The following is a 22,778-nucleotide window of genomic DNA, read 5'->3' on the forward strand; positions in this document are numbered from 1 at the left end:
AACCCTGATCAGGCAAATAAACAGTCCACTTAACCCCTGGCCAAATCCCAATGGGGGGTGGGGGGGGGGGGCGTTGGTGGTGCCGTGCAGAACACACACAGCCCAGGAAAGCTCAGGGTGAGCGGCTGAGAAAATCTGCACAGCTTGCACCCCTTTGTATGGCATTCCAGTAAGTAAGAATATAAGGGTGTAAGTGGCTAAGGTGAGGTAAATGGGTGAGGGGGTAGTCTGGATGAGTTAAATGGGTTGGGTGGGGAGGGTGGATGTGACAAATGGCTGAGGGGCAAAGGTGGATGAGGTAAATGGGCGAGGGGCAGGTGATAGATGGGTAGGATGACAGTGTATAGGGTTTGTACAAGCCATGCAGTGTGAAGAGTTTCAGGGTGGAGTCAGGGAATGGGCATTGATCAGCTTGGGTCTAGGGAGGGTGAGGGGGTTTGGAGGGAATGTGGGGCATTGAGAAGGAGTTGGCAGGTCAGTCGGGAGCCTAGTGGTGGAAGTTATTCAGCTTGGGATGGGGAACTGGGGATTGTGGAATTGAGGGGCACTATCAGGGGGAGGGTTTTGTTGCATAGTTACTCAAGAGATAAATTAGAATTTTTCTGCCTAACATTTCCTAAAGAATAGTTCAGGTAATTATGTCAGAACATTCTAAAGTCTCTGACTCAAAGAACAAGTTGGAGCTTTATTAGCCCCAGGCAACAAAGGAATTGTCCACTGGAAGTCCAAACATTTCAGAAAATTCCTATTGATAGTACACTCAGCAAGGTCCCAATATGTATCTTGTGGAGAACTTCCGGTCTGTCTGATCCAGTGAATGGGAAATCTATGCCAAGGATGCAAATAAATGGCTTTTGAGATGCTGCCATTTACAAGTTGAGATGGAGAATGGAAGAGCAGATGTTATGGTTAAGCTCTGGTTAAATCACACCAGCCGCATTGCTCCTCAAACCACACCTCAAGCCTTGGAAGGAATACAGATTGAGGACAACTTAGTGAGATGCACCACATTCATCCCTGTGTGGCCAAAATGAAGAATATCTTTTGGGTACTTCTTCATATTCTGTCAGCTGGATAATGATGCTTTTCAATTCTTGTTTCTTATTCATGGCACTCGCCAAATACAACTTTTCTCGATGACTCTATACAATGTGTAATAAATGAACCTTAAGAATATCTTCAACTTTGTGGTCAAGAGTGCCAGCATGTAAAGGAATGCCATGGTCTTTGTGTGGGTTGATATTTGTATTTATGCACCTCTTAACACCTTTTTTTTGCCCCGTTCTCTTGTTGGCCTTGTGGGTATTGTATTCTGGGATCTGATTGACCTTTTGGAGAAGGTTTCCTGCACCTGTGTGCCCAATGGCTCTCTGCCCCCCAAATTTTATGGCTGTCAAGAAAAGTGAGCAGCTTCTAGTTGGTTACAACAAATTATTTCTGTCACAGATTGTGTCAATTTGGTGCTCTTTGCTGACTGGAGCGATATTGTTGGCTGTATCCCTAAAACACGTAATCATTGTTGTTTTGCCACTATGACTTCAGACTTGCATTCATCCTCAAGTAAATTGTCATTGGCCACCTCTTCCTTGTCCAAACTGTTCTTCCTTGAGGCTTATTTTAGAGTAGGCCATCGGTAACTCAATGATCTCCACCAGTTCCTCTATGGAGAGACCACGCTCACACACTTTACTGTGAATTTTCTAGCAAACTAAGCAAAAGATTCTTGGAGTCGCTCTCTACCTCATATGAGCTGGAGTCTTAATCCTGCTGTTAATTCTTGCATTAAGCCATTGTGCATGAAATTCCTTGATATTTTCTGGATCTTTCTGATCAACACTAGAAGGATAGGCTATTTGAATTCTGCTGCGCTCCCTCAGTACTGACCTTCTGAGAGTGCGGTACTCCCTCAGTATTGACCCTCCGGCAGTGTGGCACTCCCTCAGCACTGACCCTCCGACAGTGCCCACTCCCTCAGTACTGACTCTCCGACAGTGTGGCACTCCCTCAGCACTGACCCTCCAACAGTGCGACACTCCCTCAGCACTGACCTCTTGACAGTGCAGCACTCCCAGAGCACTGGGCCTCTGATAGTGCGGCACTCCCGCAGACATGGCCGTCCGACAATGCAGCACTGCCTCAGCACTGACTGTCTGACAGTGCAGCACTCCCTCAGGATTGACCCTACAACAGTGCATTCCCTCCGTACTAAACCTCTGACAGTGCAAACCACCCCCAGCATTATCCCTCTCATAGTGCAGCATGCGCTCAGTTACTGAACCTCTGACAATGCAACTCGGCCTCCGTAATGACCCTCTGACAGTGCAGCACTTCCTCAGTGCTTACACTCAAACAGTGTGGCACTCCCTCAATGCTGAACCTGTGACAGTGTAGATCACAGCAGGTCTAACCTTCTGAGAGCTCATTGTTCCTTCAGTAGTGACCCTCTGACAGTGCACCACTGCCTCAGTTCTGACCTTCCAAAAGTGCGGCACTCCATCAGTACTGACCCTCCGACAGTGCGGCGCTCCTTCCGCACTGAGCCTCCGACAGTGCGGCACTCCCTCAGCACTGACCCTTCGACAGTGCGGCACTCCCTCAGCGCTGACCCTCCGACAGTACGGCACTCCCTCAGCACTGACCCTCCGCCAGTGTGGCATTCCATCAGCACTGACCCTTCGACAGTGCGGCACTCCCTCAGCACTGACCCTCCGACAATGCGGCACTCCCTCAGCACTGACCCTCCGACAGTGCGGCACTCCCTCAGCACTGACCCTCCGACAGTGCGGCGCACCCCCAGTACTGACCCTCCAACAGTAAGGTCCTCCTTCATGACTGACCCTCCAACAGCATGACACTCCCTCAGCAGTGGCTCTCCAACACTGTGGCTCTCCTTCAGCACAGACCCTCTGACAGTGCGGCACTCCTTCAGCACAGACCCTCTGACAGTGCGGCACTCCTTCAGCACTGAGCTTCCGACAGTGCGGCGCTCCCTCAGCACTGACCCTCTGACAGTGTGGCACTCCATCAGCACTGACCATTTGACAGACTGGCACTCCATCAGCACTGACCATCTGACAGTCTGGCACTCCCTCAGCACTAACAAAAGCAAAGTTGCTGGAAAAACTCAGCAGGTCTGGCAGCATCTGTGGAGAAGAAAGCAGAGTTAACATTTTGGGTCCAGTGACCCTTCCTCAGAACTCCCTCAGCACTAACCCTCCGACAGTGTGGCACTCCCTCAGCACTGACCCTCTGGCAGTGTTGCACTCCCACAGCACGGTGTGTCTTTCAAAGTAGCGAAGTAGTCAGGCAGAGGCAGCAGTGTAATTATATTCATCGGTTGGGGCAGATATAAGAACTGTGGCCAATCTGTAATCTTCTGATGTGTCTGAAGATATTGACCTAAAGGCTAACTCACAATACAGTAAACCAAAGTCCTTGACACATCAAACAAACTGTTGAAATATCTCAACAGTGTGTCCATCAGTTTTTGACTTGTCACTGCCAATTCAAATGGAAATCCAAATCTGAAAACAATTTTTTAAAAAAGTAAGGGATATGGTCCAAAGTGAGTTTTGTACAGCCTCCCAAAATAGATTTCAATAAGATTGCTGAAATTAATAAACTTGCAGTTGATGGATATGGGGAAGGTGTTCCCTGAGGACTGTGAATGAAGCTGGTCTTTTTCATTTGAAGTTCGTGCTCAATGGAGAGAAACTGTAACTAAAGCAAACAGGATATTGGATTGGATTAATTGAAGCTTTCAGTTCTAATCAAAGCTCACTATTTAAACACTGCCCAGGTCTCTCGTCTGAAACACTGCACCCAGATTGGGTCCTGCGCAAACAGCGGCTTTGTCTCGGAGGGAAGTTATAAGAATGATATGAGGGAAGAATGAGGAAAGCCCACCCAGTATCCTTATGACTGGGATAACCCCAAGTAATCCCTCTGCTTTTCAATAGACTTCCCACTGTCATGGTACCTCAACACAGTTGAGGGAATCTGTTGGTTTTGAGTATCACTGTTCCTGGAGTCATCACAAGTGTGAACATTTCAGTTAAACTTCCTAAAAGCCTAATTTATCTGCCTGTCTGATCTGTGTTAAAAGAAATACATGCCAGATTTTTGTCATTGACACAAAAATAAATATTTACTATGACAAAACTGATTTTCCTAATCAACGGCAGGAAAATGGAAAAGTAAGTTAACGATTATGACTATACAATTTCAACTAAACCCTTTCTAAGTTCCAATGACTCACACACGCATAGATGTGCAAAATGAAACAGGCAAGACATGAATAGCACAGGTTGGAGAATGGACAGAACAACTTCACAGAGACAGAGAGATTCTCATACAGCAAACTCCTGGAGGTATTCTTACATTTCCCTCACAGGATCTATGCTAATCTGCAACCTGACCATTCAAAGGGTTTTTACTATGCTGAGCTCTCCTTATTCCACTGTCAATGGTGCCAATTTGTCTCAAGGTTGCCAGAAATATAACATTGCCTCGTAAGTACCAGTCATCTTTTCTTGTTTCGTCCAAGCCTCAAACACCTCCCTGAACATTTTCGCTTTTTGAAGGTAGTGTCTATTTATCTCATTTTCAGTCCACAGTCCGCAAATAAAATGATTAAAATGGGGACCAAGGTTTTGCTGTTCAGTGACAGAGTGCAGGAATGTGCCAAACACAGTGTACTGTCTCTCCATGGCAGTCATCCGAGAGTTCGTCAGCCCCAATGTCTCTTGTGTGGAACTCCACTGGCCCCTTTCACCAATCTGTCTTTGTCATTTCAAGATATATAACTATCCCTGTCACTACTTAACAAGTTCCCAAGTTTAAAATCAGTTGAGAATGTTATAGTGTGGTTCCTGCATCTGAATCATTTATTAAAATTGGGAAGAGCAGTGGAACCAGAAGTGACACTTGCCACCTCCCGGCCTGAAAAGCACCCATTTACTATCACCCTTTGCTTCTTGTCATTGAATTAATTCCCTAGCGAACAATCAATTTCTCCTTTACTTTACAGGATCCCATCTTTTTAACAAGCCTCCTAGCTGGCACCTTGTTCAATAACTTTTGAATGTCCATAGCTACAACATCTGCCAAATCTCCCAGCTTGATCATTTTGGTGACTTCCAACAATTCAGTTACATTAGTCTGGCTGGCTTTTGTCTCTTAACACATCCACTGTCCTTAGGTTAGCCCAAATCTCTTGAAATGGAAGAGTATTTTATCATTAATAATGGTTTCAGATAATGTCCATGCTGCTGATTTTAGACAGTTTGTAAACAGTCTGTTCAGGATGTTAATACGTTCCCCTGGAACAGGTCGGACTTGACCCCAGGCTTCCTGGCTCAGAAGCTGGGTCACAACCAATGTACCACAAGAACACGTCACTACGGATTTTAAGGACCCGAGGAAGGAGTGAAGCTCGGAAAGCTTTTGTTTTGAAATAAACCTGTTGGACTGACGTCGAGTGATTTCTGACCTTGACAACCCAGGACCAACTTTGACACCTCCACATCATGGATTTTAAGCAGAACTGGACAGTAGTTGCACTCATCCACTTCCCTTAGTTGGAAAATATTGGCAAAATATCAGTAACTCTCCAAACAGCGTAACCACTTCTTTCAGTAAGCGTTGAACAGTTGTAAATGAGACAACTGTTATACCTACAAAAAGATAAGGAACTGCAGATGCTGGAAATCTGAAACATAAGCAGAAATGACAGTAGAAACTCAACAGATCTGGCAGCATCTGCAGAGAAAAGCAGAATTAACATTTTGAATTGAGTCTGACTCTGCATCGGAAGATGCTGCCAGACCTGTTGAGTTTCTCCAGCAATTTCTGTTTTAATTTCAGATCCCTACTCTCTGCAGTATTTTGCTTTTATCTAATAAACTCTTGCTATTTCTGTGCTTTCTCTGATATCTCTTCACTCTCAGGTTAAGTTGCCACAAGCAGTCTCGGTCCAATGAGAGAGCAGCCCTTTGGGGCTGTGATGTCTTTACCTTTACTGAAACTGAAACATTGACAGAGCCCCATATGCAACCTAACCAAAGTCAAATGCAACATTTTAGGAATATCATCTAAATTCTAGCTACAGGACAAGGAGTTAGAACTAAAAGAACTTCTCCTTACCGGAGATGATGATAAGAGAGCTGGTCTTTATTTATTCACAGGTTGAGGGAATCACTAGCTAAGCCAGCATTTATTACCCATCCCTAATTACCCAGAGGGCAGTTAAGAGTCAGCCACATTGCTGTGGGTCTGGAGTCACATGTGGGCCAGACCAGGTAAGCATGGCAGTTTCCTTCCCTAAAAGACATTCGTGAACCAGTTGGGACTTTTTTCTCTGACAATCGGCAATGGTTTCATGGTCATCACTAGGCTCTTAATTCCAGATATTTATTGAATTCAAATTCCACCATCTGCCATGGCCACAGATCATTACCTGGGTCTCTGGATTAACAGTCTGCCGATAATACCGTATAATAATATCACTAGGTGGTGACAAGGGCAAATAGCTAGGTGATCTTGCCTACTTGAGAATCTCGGCACCTCTGCAATTAACAGCAGGGCAAGAATGTCCATTGGTCATTAATGACTTCAACTCAGCACCTCCCCGATCACTTGTCTCCCCAGTGGATGTGAAAGGTGGCTACTTTCCTGATAAGGAAACTATGGCAACCTGCCTGCTTTGTTGAGGAAGCTGCCTCCAATTGACCCCGGAACCAACGGAAACAAGAGGTTGGGCTCTGAAAGCCATCCTGCTGCCTTTATCTCTGACCCCATCCTCAACACCCCCTTCATGTGATCCCACCCCACAAGAAGAAAATATTTTTAAAAATGACTCACCTTCTCTCCACTGAATCCCCACAAGGTGTAGGCTTGAATAGACCAGAAGAAGCAGGATCTGATTGGCTGGCAGCTTCTGGTGACTCAGGTCACTAGATTGCAGCCTGTGATTGAGCGAGATGCTCAGGTTTCTTGTTTGTCAACTCTTCATGGGCTGATTTTGGCGATCTGGTGAGTTATCTTGCTGTCTAAGGGCATCATGTTACGTGTCTTTTAGCACACTCACCAATACTCAGAAAAGGCTGGAAAGATCATTCCCACAGAATATTCTGGATGCATCCAGGCCTGATCTCAGGCTGGGATGCACTGTTTATACATCCTGCATTTCTTGTTGTATTGATCTGATGCAATGTCACAGAGTTGATGTGCAGCATGGAAACAGGCCCCTCAGTCCAACTCATCCAGGCCAAGCAGATATCCTAGATAAATCTAGTCCCATTTGCCAGCATTTGGCCCGTATCTCTCTAAACCCTTGCTAACCATATAGCCATCCAGATGCCTTCTGTCAGTGTCTTTCTTTAGTGCAGCAATATTGGCTTCAGGTGTACCGTGCTCAGAACAGGACAATGTATAGATATGTTCCTACCTTATTGAAGCTGAATGCTTGGAAGGCCTTTATGGCCACTAATTAGTTGAGTTTCTCTTAGAACCTCTTCTCCTCCAGTGCCATTTTTGGAACCATCAATTGTAAGTAAATATATTCAGTTTTAATGGTAAAGGAACATTACCATCTGAGGTTTGAAAAGCATGTGTCGAATCATAATCACCGCACATTAGTCTATCAGGAGCAATTAACCTCATCAACCCTGTTAAAAGAGATACTGCCCCAGCTCCTAAATGCATCATTATTTTTTTCATTTTAAAAGAGCATATTGTGAGATCTTATGATTGATCGCGCTGCGCTGTGGTAATTAACTTAAGCAAACAGAGGTCTGCCTGACTGGCATCTGAGACAAGATCTAATAGCTGAAGTTTAAAATGGTAAGGAACCTGTTTGGCAGGTCTATACATCCTCACGATTACACAAATTGTCATCCAAGTTCCGCTCATGAGTCCAATATTGTTCACTTGAAGGAAGATTTTGACATTGACTACCACAAAGGGTCATGTACCAGTCACTGCTTTCCATTAGCCATTGAGAGCAAGTTTACTATTCAGGATAATAAAATGTGAGGCTGGATGAACACAGCAGGCCCAGCAGCATCTCACGAGCACAAAAGCTGACGTTTCAGGCCTAGGCCCTTCATCAGAGAGGGGGATGGGGTGAGGGTTCTGGAATAAATAGGGAGAGAGGGGGAGGCGGACCGAAGATGGAGAGAAAAGAAGATAGGTGGAGAGGAGATAATAGGTGGGGAGGTAGGGAGCGGATAGGTCAGTCCAGGGAAGAATGACGTTGGTAGGTAGGAGATGGAGGTGCGGCTTGGGGTGGGAGGAAGGGATGGGTGAGAGGAAGAACAGGTTAGGGAGGCAGAGACAGGTTGGCAACCAGCTTGTAACTGATGTCCATTTCAAGCCCACCAACTCCCACAGCTACCTAGAATACACCTCCTCCCACCCACCCTCCTGCAAAAATTCCATCCCCTATTCCCAATTCCTCCGCCTCCGCTGCATCTGCTCCCACGATGAGGCATTCCACTTCCGCACATCCCAGATGTCCAAGTTCTTCAAGGACCGCAACTTTCCCACCACAGTGTTCTAGAACGCCCTTGACCACGTCTCCTGCATTTCCCGCAACACATCCCTCACACCCCGCCCCCGCCACAACCGCCCAAAGAGGATCCCCCTCGTTCTCACACACCACCCCAACAACCTCCGGATACAATGCATCATCCTCCGACACTTCCGCCATCTACAATCCGACCCCACCACCCAAGACATTTTTCCATCCCCACCCCTGTCAGCTTTCTGGAGAGACCACTCTCTCCGTGACTCCCTTGTTCGCTCCACACTGCCCTCCAACCCCACCACACCCGCACCTTCCCCTACAACCGCAGGAAATGCTACACTTGCCCCCACACCTCCTCCCTCACCCCTATCCCAGGCCCAAGATGACTTTCCACATTAAGCAGAGGTTCACCTGCACATCTGCCAATGTGGTATACTGCATCCACTGTACCCGGTGTGGCTTCCTCTACATTGGGGAAACCAAGCGGAGGCCTGGGGACCACTTTGCAGAACACCTCCGCGCGGTTTGCAATAAACAACTGCACCTCCCAGTTGCAAACCATTTCCACTCCCCCTCCCATTCTTTGGATGACATGTCCCTCATGGGCCTCCTGCAGTGCCACAATGATGCCACCCAAAGGTTGCAGGAACAGCAACTCAAATTCCGCTTGGGAACCCTGCAGCCCAATGGTATCAATGTGGATTTCACCAGCTTCAAAATCTCCCCTTCCCCCACTGCGTCCTAAAACCAGCCCAGCCTGTCCCCGCCCCCCACTGCACCACACAACCAGCCCAGCTCTTCCCCTCCACCCACTGCATCCCAAAACCAGTCCAACCTGTCTCTGCCTCACTAACCTGTTCTTCCTCTCACCCATCCCTTCCTCCCACCCCAAGCCGCACCTTCATCTCCTACCTACCAACCTCATCCCACCTCCTTGACCTGTCCATCTTCCCTGGACTGACCTATCCCCTCCCTACCTCCCTAGCTATACTCTCCTCTCTGCCTATCTTCTTTTCTCTCCATCTTCGGTCTGCCTCCCCCTCTCTCCCTATTTATTCCAGAGCCCTCACCCCATCCCCCTCTCTGATGAAGGGTCTAGGCCCGAAACGTCAGCTTTTGTTCTCCTGAGATGCTGCTGGGCCTGCTGTGTTCATCCAGCCTCACATTTTATTATCTTGGATTCTCCAGCATCTGCAGTTCCCATTATCACTGTTACTGTTCAGGATAGCCAGGGACACAGTAAAGGGAGAGAAAAGACTTCTGGTTTAAAGTGCATTTATTTCATTACATGAGGCCTGACTGATAAGTCACATGAGCTCAGAGCATGGATTGGATCTGAGGACTGGGATGTTATAGCCATAACAGAAACATGGCTGAGAGAAGGGCTGGACTGGCAGTTTAATGCTCCAGGATACAGAAGCTACTGATGCGACAGAAGTACAGGTAAGCAGGGAGGGAGAGTTGCCCTTTTGATAAAGGAGGACATCATAACATTGTTCAGAGAGGATATTTTTAAGGAACCATCAAATGAGGCCAATATGGTTAGAATTTAGAAATAAGAAGGAGATGGTCACTCTTTTGGACTGTATTATCGACCCCCAAATAACCAGCGGGTACGAGAGGAGCAGATGTGTACAGAGATTGCAGATACCTGTAGGAATAATAGAGTAGCATCGTTTGGAGATTTTAACTTCTGCAGTATTGACTGGGCCACCCAGAGTGTAAAAGGCCTAGATGGGATGAAATTTGTCAAATATGTCCAAGAAAGTTTGCTACATCAATATGTAGACGGCCCTACTTGGGAGGGTGCAACACTGGACCTCCTCTTTGCAAATGAGCTCAGGCAAGTGACTGAAGAGTCAGTAAGAGAGCACTTTGGATCCAGTGAGCATGACTTTCTTAATTTTGACATAGTTATGGAACAAGATAGGACAGGTTCACAGGTTAAGGTACTAAAGTGGAGCAGGGCCAATTTTGGAGCCATTAGGCAGGATCTAGAAGCAGTCGATGGGGGTGAGTTTGTTTGAAGGAAAATGAATGACTGGGAAATTGGAAGCTTTTAAAATGGTGTTATCAAGAGCTGAGCGACAGTATGTTGCCATGACGGTGAAGGGAAAAGCTGGCAGGTTGAGTGATATCTGGCTGATGAAGGATATTGAGGCACTGTTCAGGAAGAAGATAAAGGCATGCATTGAGTTTAAGCTGTAGGCTCAAGTGAATCCCTAGATAACTATAAAAAGTGTCAGAGTGCACTCAACAGGGAAATCAGAAGAGCAAAAAGAGGGGAGGAGATTGATCTGGCAGATAAGGTTAAAGATAATCCCAAGAGGTTCTATAGATATATTTTGAGTAAGAGGGTGGCTAAGGCGACAATAGGTCCCCGTAAACATCCACATGGCTGTCTACATGTGGACCCACAGGAGATGGGGGAAATTTTTAATGAATGCTTCTCGTCAGTGTTTACTGTGGAGAGAATCATGAGTGCTAAGGAAATAAGGGAAGCAGGTGGATGTTTTGGACCATATTCACATTACCAGAGAGGAGCAGTTTGCAGCCTTTAAAGTACATTAAGGTGGGTAAATTCCCCTGGGACCGCTCAAGTCCATCCTCGGGTGTTGTGGGAGGCTAGGGAAGAAATTGCGGAGGCTCATGCAGAGATTTTTTGCTTCATCTTTAGCCATTGGTGAAGTTCCAGAAGACTGGAGGGTGGCTAATGTGTGTCCATTGTTTAAGAAAGGTAACAAAGACAAGCAGGGGAACTGTAGGCCAATGAGCCTGATATCAGCAGTAGGCAAGATATTGGAGAGAATACTGAGGGACAGGACTTGGATAGCCAAAGCCTGATTAGGGACTGTCAGCATGGATTTGTGCACGGGAAGTCATATCTGACAAATCTTTTAGAGATTATCGTAGAGGTAATCAAGAGGATAGATGAGGTTAGGGCAGTGGATGTTGCCTAAATGGGCTTTAGTGAGGTCTTTGACAAGGTCCCGCTTGGCAGGCTAGTCATGAAGGCTAGATGATATGGGATCCAGGGAGAACTAGCTAATTGGCTTTGAAATTGGCTCGGTGCTAGGAAGCAGAGGGTGATGGTTGAAAGTTGTTTCTTGGACTGGAGGCCTGCGACTAGTGGCGTGCCACAGCGGTCGGTGCTGGGACACTTGTTACTTGTTATTTACATAAATGATCTGGATGTGAATGTGCAAGGCCTGATTAGTAAGTTTGCGAATGATGCAAAATTAGGAGGTATCATTGACAGTGAGGAAAGTTATCAAAAATTACTGAGGGATCTTGATCAGATGGGGAAATGGGCTGGGAATTGGCAAATGTAATTCAATACAGATTGGAGTGAGGTGTTGCCCTTCAGAAAGTCAAACTAAGGTGGGACTTATACTGTAAATGGTAAGGTCCTGAGGAATGTTGTAGAACAGAGGGACCTAGGAGTACGAGCGCATGATTCATTGAAAGTGGCGTAACAGGTAGACAGGATGGTGAAGAAGGCATTTAGCATGCTGGCCTTCATCTGTCGAGGCATTGAGTATAAAAGTTGAGACATTATGTTACATTTGTATAAGTCACTGGCGAGACTGCACTTGGAATAGTCCAGTTTTGGTCACCCTGTTATAGGAAAGATGCAGTTAAACTGAAAAGTGTGTAAAGAAGATTTACGTGGATGTTGCCAGGACTAATTGGCCTGGCTTGTAGGGAGAGGTTGGCCAGGATAAGACATTGTTCCTAGAAATGTAGGAGAATGAGGGGTGACCTTATTGGGGTGTATAAAATCATGAGGGGCATAGATAGGATGAATGCCTACAGTCTTTTCCCCAGGGATAGGGAGTTGAAAACTAGAGGGCATAGGTTTAAGGTGAGGGGGGAAAGATTAAAGAAGGACATGAGGGGCAACTTCTTCACACAGAGAATGACATGTGTGTGGAATGGGCTGCTGGAGAAAGTGGTTGAGCCAGTTACAATAGCAACATTTAAAAAATATTTGGATAGGTACATGGATGGGAAGGGGTTAGAGCGATATAGACCAAATGAGGGCAATTGGAACTAGCTGAGTGGGTACCATGGTCAGCATGGACCAGTTTGGGCCGAAGGGCCTGTTTCCATGCTGTATTACTCTGTAACTCTAAGCCTCGTGTGTGAAGAGAGGGCATGCCCTCGAAGGTCTACCTTTTCCTATTAGGTACCTTCCCTCCAACTGGTCCCGACAAAGTGTGTTCCCAGAAAGAGTGCCCATCCCTTGGTCAAGAAACCTATTACTCTCTTCCCCATACAGTGCCCACACAAGCCTCCCTTCCCCGGCCCGAGACTCCAGCTTTCAGAATTGGGGACTGAGCACAGTTCCAGCTCTGACCACTGCTACCATTGGTGCTGTTGAGACAACAGGACAGCCAGTCAATCAGCTCTCTGAAACAGATAATCCCGCCCTCATTCAGGTGAAAGACTCATCTAGAGCCAATTATCTTTATTTGGTAATAAAGTGTGAAGCTGGATGAACACAGCAGGCCAAGCAGCATCTCAGGAGCATAAAAGTTGACGTTTCGGGCCTAGATCCATCAGCTTTTGTGCTCCTGAGATGCTGCTTGGCCTGCCGTGTTCATCCAGCTTCACACTTTATTATCTTGGATTCTCCAGCATCTGCAGTTCCCATTATCACTGATACAATATCTCCCCTTGGAGCTGGATATCCCATTTGCTGAAAATTTGTAATAGCCTAGTGGCATTGTTGTGAGGTTATTAATCTAAAGACTCTGCTAATTCTCTGTGGACACAGGTTCAAATCCTGCTATGGCAGAAGGTGGAAGTTGAATCCAATAAAAATTTGAAATTAAGAATCTATTGATAAACACGAAACCTCTTGCAAGAAAGGCCCATTTGGTTCATTAATGTCCTTTAGGGAAGGAAATTGCTGCCCTTACCTGGTCTGGCCAACATGCAACTCCCAACCCACAACAATGTGGTTGACACAATACTGCCCTCTGGGCAATTAGGGGTTGGCAGTAAATTCTGGCCTGGTCTGACCAGTGATGCCCACACCCAGTGAATGACAAACAAAGTGCCAAACCTGTATCCAGACCTGTTTATGAATAAGTTAATGAATCTCTTGAAATCAGTTTGCCAGACATCAAGTTAACCAAGATCAGGTTTGGACTGTGAAATTGAGATAAACACCAAGCTTCACTGGATTTACTAGATGGTTCCACACAGGAAATGATCGTAAGTGGCAGCTTGTAGATTGGAATTGCAGTCTTCTTGGTCTTCAGATTATCTCTCGCTTGTCCAGAGAGCTGGAATTGAGCCTAAACAGCTCACGGCACTGATTGCCGAGCAGCACATTCATCCAAGTATCTGAGCTCTGCAATTAGGTTCAGCTTTAACAAAAGTGGCAGTGGACTAATAGGAAGTGATCTTGCAGCCAAGCAGAAAATCAGTGGCCATACTAAGCCCCCCAGTTTGAAAGTGTTATAACTGCAGTGTAATTTGTTGTTGTTTTACATTATCGTGTACCTTCCACATTGGAAATATTGCCTACTTGCATCCATGACTCCAATTAATAAACAGAACAATGTTACATCCTATATTGATCCCTCCTATCTAGATTTTCCCATGAGATACAAGATAATGCATTGTTCTTGTATAACTCAGAAAAAAAAATTTAAATTCTGGGACTTGGAATGCTTTTTGATGCATTTCCAGATATGAATGCCACTCACATGTAGTATACTTGTTTGCATAGATTACTGTCATCAACCTTATTATCTCTATCTGGAGAATCTAAGCAAGTTCCTTGAAAGTGGAGTCCAAGGAGGATAGGATAATAAAGAAGGCATTTGATACACTTGACTTAATTGGTCATTGTATTGAGTAAAGGAGTTGGGAGGTCATGTTGCGGCTATACAGGACATAGGTGAGGCCACTTTAGGAATACTGTGTTCAATTCTGGTCTCCCTTCTATAGGGAAAATGCTGTGAAACTTGAAATGGTTCAGAAAAGATTTACAAGCATGTTGTCAGGGCTGGAGGGTTTGAGTTACAGGGAGAGGCTGAATGGGCTGGCGTTATTTTCCACTGAGCTTCAGAGGCTGAGGGGTGACAGTATAGAGGTTGAGGTGAATAGCCAAGGTCTTTTCCCTGAGGTGGGGAGTCCAAAACGAAAGGGAATAGGTTTAAGGTGAGAGGGGGGAAAGATTTAAAAGGGACTTTACGGGAAACATTTTCATGCAGAGGGTGGTGTGTGCATGGAATAAGCTGCCAGAGGAAGTGGTGGAGGCTGGTACAATTAAAACATTTAAAAGGCGTCTGGATGTGTACATGAATAGGAAGGGTTTGGAGGGCAATGGACCAAATGCTGGCTAATGGGACCATATTTATTTAGGATACCTGGTCGGCATGGACAAGTTGGGCCGAAGGGCCCATTTCCGTGCTGTACAGCTCTATGACTCCATAGCAGAGGCTCTGGTGTTATGAAACAAGGTAGTTTATTGCATGATGGCATTTGGTACCATTTACAAAACAAGTCAGGTGTAATCACCAGAGACTCTCAGGAGCTTTACAGAATGCTCTTCTTTTCAGGTGCTTATACAGAGCTGAACTGTTGATACCCTCAGACTGTGTGATATCATCGGGCTGGATGGCACTCAATGTAACGTGAATATTAATTCCTCCAGAGCCATAACCTTTCACAATGCATTTCTGCAACATTTAATTTCACAATCTTCAAGATCAGGACTGAGGCAAGAATGGCATTGATACTGGATTAAGGTCCTACCAACCTGATAAACTGGGCAAAAAGTCCCAGAGACCTAGGTAATATTCTGGGGACCTGGGAGCGGAATCCCACCAAGATAGATGGTGGAATTTGAATTCAATAAAAATCTGGAATTAAAAGTCTGGTGATGACCTTGAAACTATTCCAGATTGTTGAAGCTTATCTGGTTCACTGATGCTGTCTCAGAAAGAAGAGTTGCCAAACTCACCTGGTTTGGCCTACATGTGTCTCCAGGTCTACAGTAAACTGATTGATTCTTACCTAACCACTGAAATATCCTAGCAAGCCACTCGGTTGTATCAACTGCCAAGAAGGCTCAAAATGTGAATGAAATTGGATGGACTCTCTGTCCTGGGAGTCCTCAGCATTGATTCTGAACCCTGTGAAGCCTCATGGTTTGAGGTGAAACATAGGTAAGTTAATCTGCTGATACCAGATAATGCCACTCCTCTGTACCACCTTCACCTCTTGGGTCAATGTCCCTCCATGTTGAACAACATTTCTTCATCTGCTTCATCTTCATCTTCAACTGCTTCACAACTGACAATCCGTCCATCATAAGATCAGATGGGAGATGTTCACCAATGAATGCACAATCTTCCGCACTACTCATGATTCCTCAGATATGAAACAGTCCATGTTCAAAAACAACAACACCTGAATAATAGCCAGGCTTAGGCTGACATGTAAAATTTATGCACCACAAGTAGCAGACAATGGCCATCTCCAAGAATAGACAATCTGACCATTGCCCCTTGAAACCCAAAGGCATTATCATCACTGAATCCCCTATTATCAACATCTTGCAGGTTGCCATTCTCCAGAAACACACTGGACAAGCCATACAAAGACTGCAGCTACAAGAGCAGGTCAGAGATGGGGAATACTGCACCTGATTAACTCACCTCCTGACTCTCATCTGCCATCCAAGAGGCACAAGTCATGAGTGTGATGGAATACTTCCCGCTTGCCTGGATGACTACTGCCCCAAAAACACTGAAGAAGCTTGACATTGTCCAGGACAATGCAACCTGCTCGATTTGCACCACATCCACAAACATCCACTTCCTCTACCATCAAAACTTATTAGCAGCAGTCTGTACCATCTACAAGATGCACTGTAGAGATTTACCAAAGAGTCCTTAAATAGCACCTTTCAAAGTTGTGACCACTTCCATTTATATGGACAGGGCAGCAGGTACATGGGGGCGCCACCACCCATTGGCTCCCCTCCCATCTAATCATCATCCTGACTTGGAAGTATATTGCCATTCCCTCAGAGTTGTTGGGTCAAAATTCTGGTATTCCCTCCCTAAGGTCATTGAGGGTCTACCCACTGCAAATGGAATGCAGTGGCTCAGACAGCAGCTCACCACCACATTCTCAATGAAAATTAAAGACGAGCAATAAATTACCCGCAAAACCAATGTCCTGTGAATGAATAAAAAGATATATCCTGATAGCCAGTTGATGAAGGATCAACCTCCAAGCCCATCTTTACTTGGTACATGTTACTAATAAAGTGAAACACTAAGGTACACCATTCTTGCCGACATTTCTCTCTAGTGATAGTAAATATCTCCTTATTTGTACTCAAGTAAATATACAACCTGTGCCTTGAAGTTGCATTTATTCAACTTCGATCTATCTACCTTCTCTTCAAATGAAATGTAACAGTTCTAATGCACAAAAAATACAGCAAATGAAAGAAAAAACAGAAGGTTTCTGTATTTAAGGAAAGGCATTGCTGAGATCCCTGTTTAGAAATCCAACAGTTTCTTACGACAAACACTTCTTGTCATGAAACAATTAGACAACTGCATCAATGAATTCAATTTTGATTATTTTCTTGCTCTCCAATATTTATCTTAATCCAGCATGATCAATCAGTGATCCTTTATCATTCGCACTCATTTTTGAGTATACAGTATCACACAAAGAACAACCCACTCTGTACAGTTTGATGCAGAGATTATTTTCAGTAAACCCCATGGATAGAATTTCCCATAAAATATTCATCAAATAGAATCTCACGTCCTGAGCCTTTCCATGAATCAATGTTTCCACAGCTAAAGTGCTTTTAATAATACTGCTCATTTCCTTAACTTCTCAGACTAAAGGACATCTCCCATTTTCGCACCAAGAATGATTGAAATCAGCTGCATTTGAATGAAGATTAGCAGGCAAATTAAATGGTTAATTTCAGGCTCTTTGGAAACCAAAGAAAGGAAACCGAGTGCATACTTCTCCTTATTTATTCAACCAATGAAGTAAGTTTCGCAGTCCCCTGGGGGCACAGACAGGAAGGTGACAGGTAGTGTATCTATTGTCATCTAGCTACAATGCCACCCTGCTACTCTTTGGAATTGTGCAATGTGGCATTTCCACCCTGAGCTGCAGTGGGCTTATTCAGGGCCTCTTCACACTTAACATAGGAGTGGGAATGTGCCATTCAGCCCTGGAAGCTTGTTCCACCATTCAGTATGATCGACGATGGTCTAATCATGATGTCAACTCCATGCGCATGCACCTCCACTTTAACCATTGACTTTACCTGTCCTTTCAAAAATCTCTCAAACTCAGCCCAGAATACATTCAACGACCAGCTCTCTGGGATGGGGAATTCCATACACTGATAATCCTCTGGAAGAATAAATTCTTCATCTTCCTCTTAAATAGGAAGTCCCTTTGTTGGAAATCATGCCATCACATTCTAGATTTCCTGGCAAGTCAAACTGCCATTCCATATCAACCCTGTCAAGCCCCCTCATGATCCTACATGTTTCAATATTCTCCTAAACTCTAAGAAACCCTGCTTGCGCTGACATTTAAACAATGGAGAGGTAAGGGTAGATGCAGTGAGTTTTCACTGCGAGGCTGTGATTTCTGGTAAACCCTGGCAACCGCCCATCAGGATCTCGGAGGGGTCTTGCTTTGTTGCAGGGCATTCTATCAGCTCTTGGACCCACAGTTGTCATTCACCCAGGTGCCTTTGGATGGGAATGACTACCCCTCCAGACCTAAGTGCCCCTCTGGCAAAGGCTACGCTGTAAAAATTGTACCACTGACTGTCCTTGTGATGCATAGCCCCTGACTGGGGTCTGTGCAAATGGTGCCAGTAGCCCCTTCCTCAAACCACATTTAGCTAGTAGTCGAGGAACACACCCATGTGCCTTCCTCCTCCAGGTGCAGACCCAAAGGGCACTGGTGCTGCCTGTGGGGATGCTGAGGCGCCAGCCTTCAGAGTAGCAAGCAGCTCTTGGATGGAGGGGTCCATTCTAAACAAGGTAGGCACCCAGTCTGACCCTCCACCAAAGTGAGGTGGGATCACGTGTGAGCATTTACCCTCACTTTTAGATCTGCTTGTGTAAGCATTACGAGGAACTGATGAACATGTCCAGTGACCACGCCACAATGCATTACTGTCATTCAATCAAACTCTTTAATTTCTCACTGAGGAATATGGAGCTATGTTTCAACACGTGTCATTGATTCAGCATATATGTCATCCCTCCAGCCCACCAATGTTGAATGTGTCACACTCGTTCACTGATTGTGTCAAAGCCATTTAATAAAGGTCAATATGCTGCTCTGAATGTGCTGTTTATTCAGGCAACATGTCACTCTGATTCAGTGAAGGTGCCAATGATTCAATAAATGTGTCACTCAGATTTATTACAGTGTCTCTATTCAGCAAGTGTGTCACTGTGATTCAATGAGTGTGTCACTCTGATTCAGTGAGTGTGCCACTGCAATTCATTGAGTGTGTCACCATGATTCATTGATTGTGTCACTCTGATTCATTGAGTGTGTCACTGTGAATCAATGAGTGTGTCACTCTGATTCAGTGAGTGTGTCACCGTGATTCAGTGAGTGTGTCACTGTGATTCATTGAGTGTGTCTCCGTGATTCAGTGAGTGTGTCACTGTGATTCATTGAGTGTGTCACCGTGATTCAGTGAGTGTGTCACTCTGATTCAGTGAGTGTGTCAGTATTTGACAGCTGTGTCAGTGTGCTGCAGGGAATAGGACATGAATCAATGAGCGTGTCACTGTTTGATTCAAGTTGCTATTGATCCAATAGATGTGCCACTATCATTCAATAAACACACTTCTATGAAGCAATGAATGTGTCACTTTACTTCAATGAACCTGACTCAATAACTCGATGAATATACCACTGATCTGGTCGATGTGTCACTTTGAAAGAAAGGCATCAATAAAGTGTCACCGTTATTCGATGGATGTGTTACCACGATGGGGTAAATGTATCACTTGGCTTCAATGTGTCAGTTAGTCAATGAATGTGTCACAATGATTCAGTGACACATCTCTGTGATTCAATGTTGTGTCACCTTGATTGACTGGACATGTCACTCTGACTGTGTAAGAGTGTCAATTTGATTTTATTTCTGTTTTATGACAATTCTGTCATTGTCATTAAATGGACGTGTTGCTACTATTGAACAGATCTGTCACAATACTGAAATAAATGTGTCATTTATTCAATGATGTGTCATTATGATTTGCTGTCTGTGACAGTATGTTGATGGATGTGTCACAATGAGACAAATGCAATCCTGTCATTTGAGTGTTCCATTGGGAATGGGTAGGGCCAGGCCCCAAAATCTCAGCTGTTGAACCTGTCAATGCATCACTCACTTCCAGTTTTATCCAGGGAACTTTCTGAGGCACAATGTATGCTCACTAGAAACTGTGAGATCTGTATATGCAATTTGTAAAGAGCCCGTTAATACAGGTTGTCGTCCACCATTATGTCTGTTGAAGCCGGACACACAGTGTTCCCAAGTTGTGTGGAACTTACCAGGGTCAACAATTTTGGAGCTCAGTGTAGGCTCACTGCTGTGTGAAACTGACCGGCTGGAAATTAATTGAACAATGAAGCTGTTTGTGGCTTCACCACAGGATCCAAAGGCTTTTTTTTGAAAACTCTTCCTTGGGATTGGATTGGCTGGCATGCATTACGTATCCCTAATTACCCCTGAGGAAGTGTGCGAACGACTCCTTGTTGAACAGTCCACGTGGTATACTGCAGTGCTGTGAGGAAGTGAATTCCAGGAATCTGATCAGGAACTTCTTCTAAAGGGGCATTTTAATTATTTTGCAGATAATTTCCAATGTTTTGAAAGGTTTTACATGTGTCTTGGACTTCACGCATCTTGAAGTATACTTTCTTTCTGTCCACAGGGGACACTGAATGGAGATCTCCCTTGGACCTCTGATCAGGGCCAAACACAATGGCCCCACCCAGCAGCAACTGCTTCTACAATAAACATATGGTACTCAACAGGAGAGCGGGATCTGCTCAGAGAGATTCAGTGAAAAGGAGATGATCTGCTACCAAAACCTGCCTGTTAATAAATAGCTGGGCAGCACTTGGCTGTACCTCAGTGCAACATTAAGCGACTAAGGGAAGGCTTTCCCCCTGCCAGACTGAGTCTGTAGGCCACATATTCAGCTGTGTGCTATTCTTAGTGCATCATTCAGCTGATCAATTTGTATCAATGATGATGGACATCATTGCAAACACAAGACACTTGGAACATTGCATCTTGATGGGCTGTTTTCTTGATTTGAGTGAGACATTAGCAATTCAGATTCGACGTCTGTGTTGGGTTGATAACTTCCAGGCTATGTCAAGCTATTGCTCATATGAAATATTTCACATTTTGTCTAAGCATCTTCAAGTTTCTTGACAAGAAGCATTCCTCTTGATAGTGTGTCAGTTAAGTACATCTGCTTCCCTCAATTCCACATCATGTCCAGATGATATTTTGGTAAATAGTCTTTCCAGGCGCTCTGAAGCAGATACAAATACTTTAAGGAACTGTCTTGTGATCAGACTCCACAGTCAATTTGTCACTCCCATACAGGCATTGGTGAAGATACTCATAAGCAAAGACAATAGTCAGGCACTTGTATTCCCAATCTGAGCATTTCAACATTCATACTGCACCATTTACATTGTAATAGGCCAGCATAGCCTGCTTCTGGCTCACACCATTAATGGAGAGCTTGTGCTACGGTTTACAATTTGATGGCAATTTATGTCATCAATGTGCTAGATAGTTCGCAGATCTAGGAAATGATCGCATTGTTTTCACACCCATCAGTCACTGCATCTCATACAGTTTTACCAAGATCCAAGCAAATTCCTTTTGCTGTCAGTCCATCATCAAAGAATTCAGACTTCTTCACTCACATCCTTTCCTTGTTCAACTTCAAGTTTAACATTACCTGTCCCTCCTCCTATCTTTGTGTCATTCGGAATTAGTCACAATTCCCATCAGTTCCTTCATCTGGATTGTTAATGTAAAACATGAATAGTTGTGGTCCCAACACAGACCCCTGAGGAACTCCACCAATGATTGCTGCCATCCTGAAAAAGACCCCTTTACCTCTATTCTCTGCCTTCTGCCAGTCAGCTAATCCTCTATCCATTCCAGCACCTCACCCCTAACACAATGGGCTGTTATCTTATTTAGCAGCCTCCTGTGCGGCACAAAGGCCTTCTGGAAATCCCAATAGATCACATTCACTGGCTCTCCTTTGTCTAACTTCCTCATTGACTCTTCAAAGAACTCTAACAGATATGCCAGGCATGATGAAACTGTGCTGATTCAGCCCTAATTTACCATGCACTTCCAAGTACTCCGCGATCACACCCTTAATAATGGACTCTAAAATCTTACCAAACGACCAAGGTCAGGTTAACCTGCTCATAGTTTGCAGGCTTGTGCCTCCCTTCCTTCTTAAGCAGGGCTGTTAAATTAGTCATTTTCCAGTATCTGAGAGCCTCCTTAACTTCAGTGATTCCCGAAGTTTGTAAGGTATATGTCCCAAAACAGAGCTTTGCCAACAGATTTAGGTTAAAGAGGAACAGAAGGTTCTTTACACACAGAGGTGTGCGACTGTGGAATTCACTTCAAAATTTAGTGGCTGAAACTAAAACTTAAGCGAAAGTTAAATAGAGTGTTGACATTCAAGATTAGATTGGATTGACAGATGAAATAAAAATGAGCCAAGCGTCAAAATATGATTTGTATTGTTTGCTCATGTAGAGACTCAAAGTCGATGTGGGCTGAGTGGTGTCTTACATTCTACGTAGTTGGATAAGACACTGTTATCAGGAGTATTGCCCTACAGAACAGTTATTAAGCCAAGGCCTGGCTGTTCACTTGGATGTTAATGATGCAAAGGCACCAGAAAACTGAACTGTGGAAATGTCCCAATTTTAAAGCCAATATTCTTCTCCCTCACAATGCCAGCAAAAATGGATTAATCCATCTTTTGTTCCCCTGCTATTCAGTTGACCATGTGTTGGAGGAATATGGCTGCCAAATAAACCTACATAACAACTGTCAATACACACCAGCATAATTTATTGGAAATGAAATCTAAGATACTTCCGCATGCCAGTTCTGTAACTTTTGTTTTGCTAATTAGGTAGCACCTAT

The sequence above is a fragment of the Stegostoma tigrinum genome, chromosome 22, assembly GCF_030684315.1.
Source record: "Stegostoma tigrinum isolate sSteTig4 chromosome 22, sSteTig4.hap1, whole genome shotgun sequence".
NCBI lineage: Eukaryota > Metazoa > Chordata > Chondrichthyes > Orectolobiformes > Stegostomatidae > Stegostoma > Stegostoma tigrinum.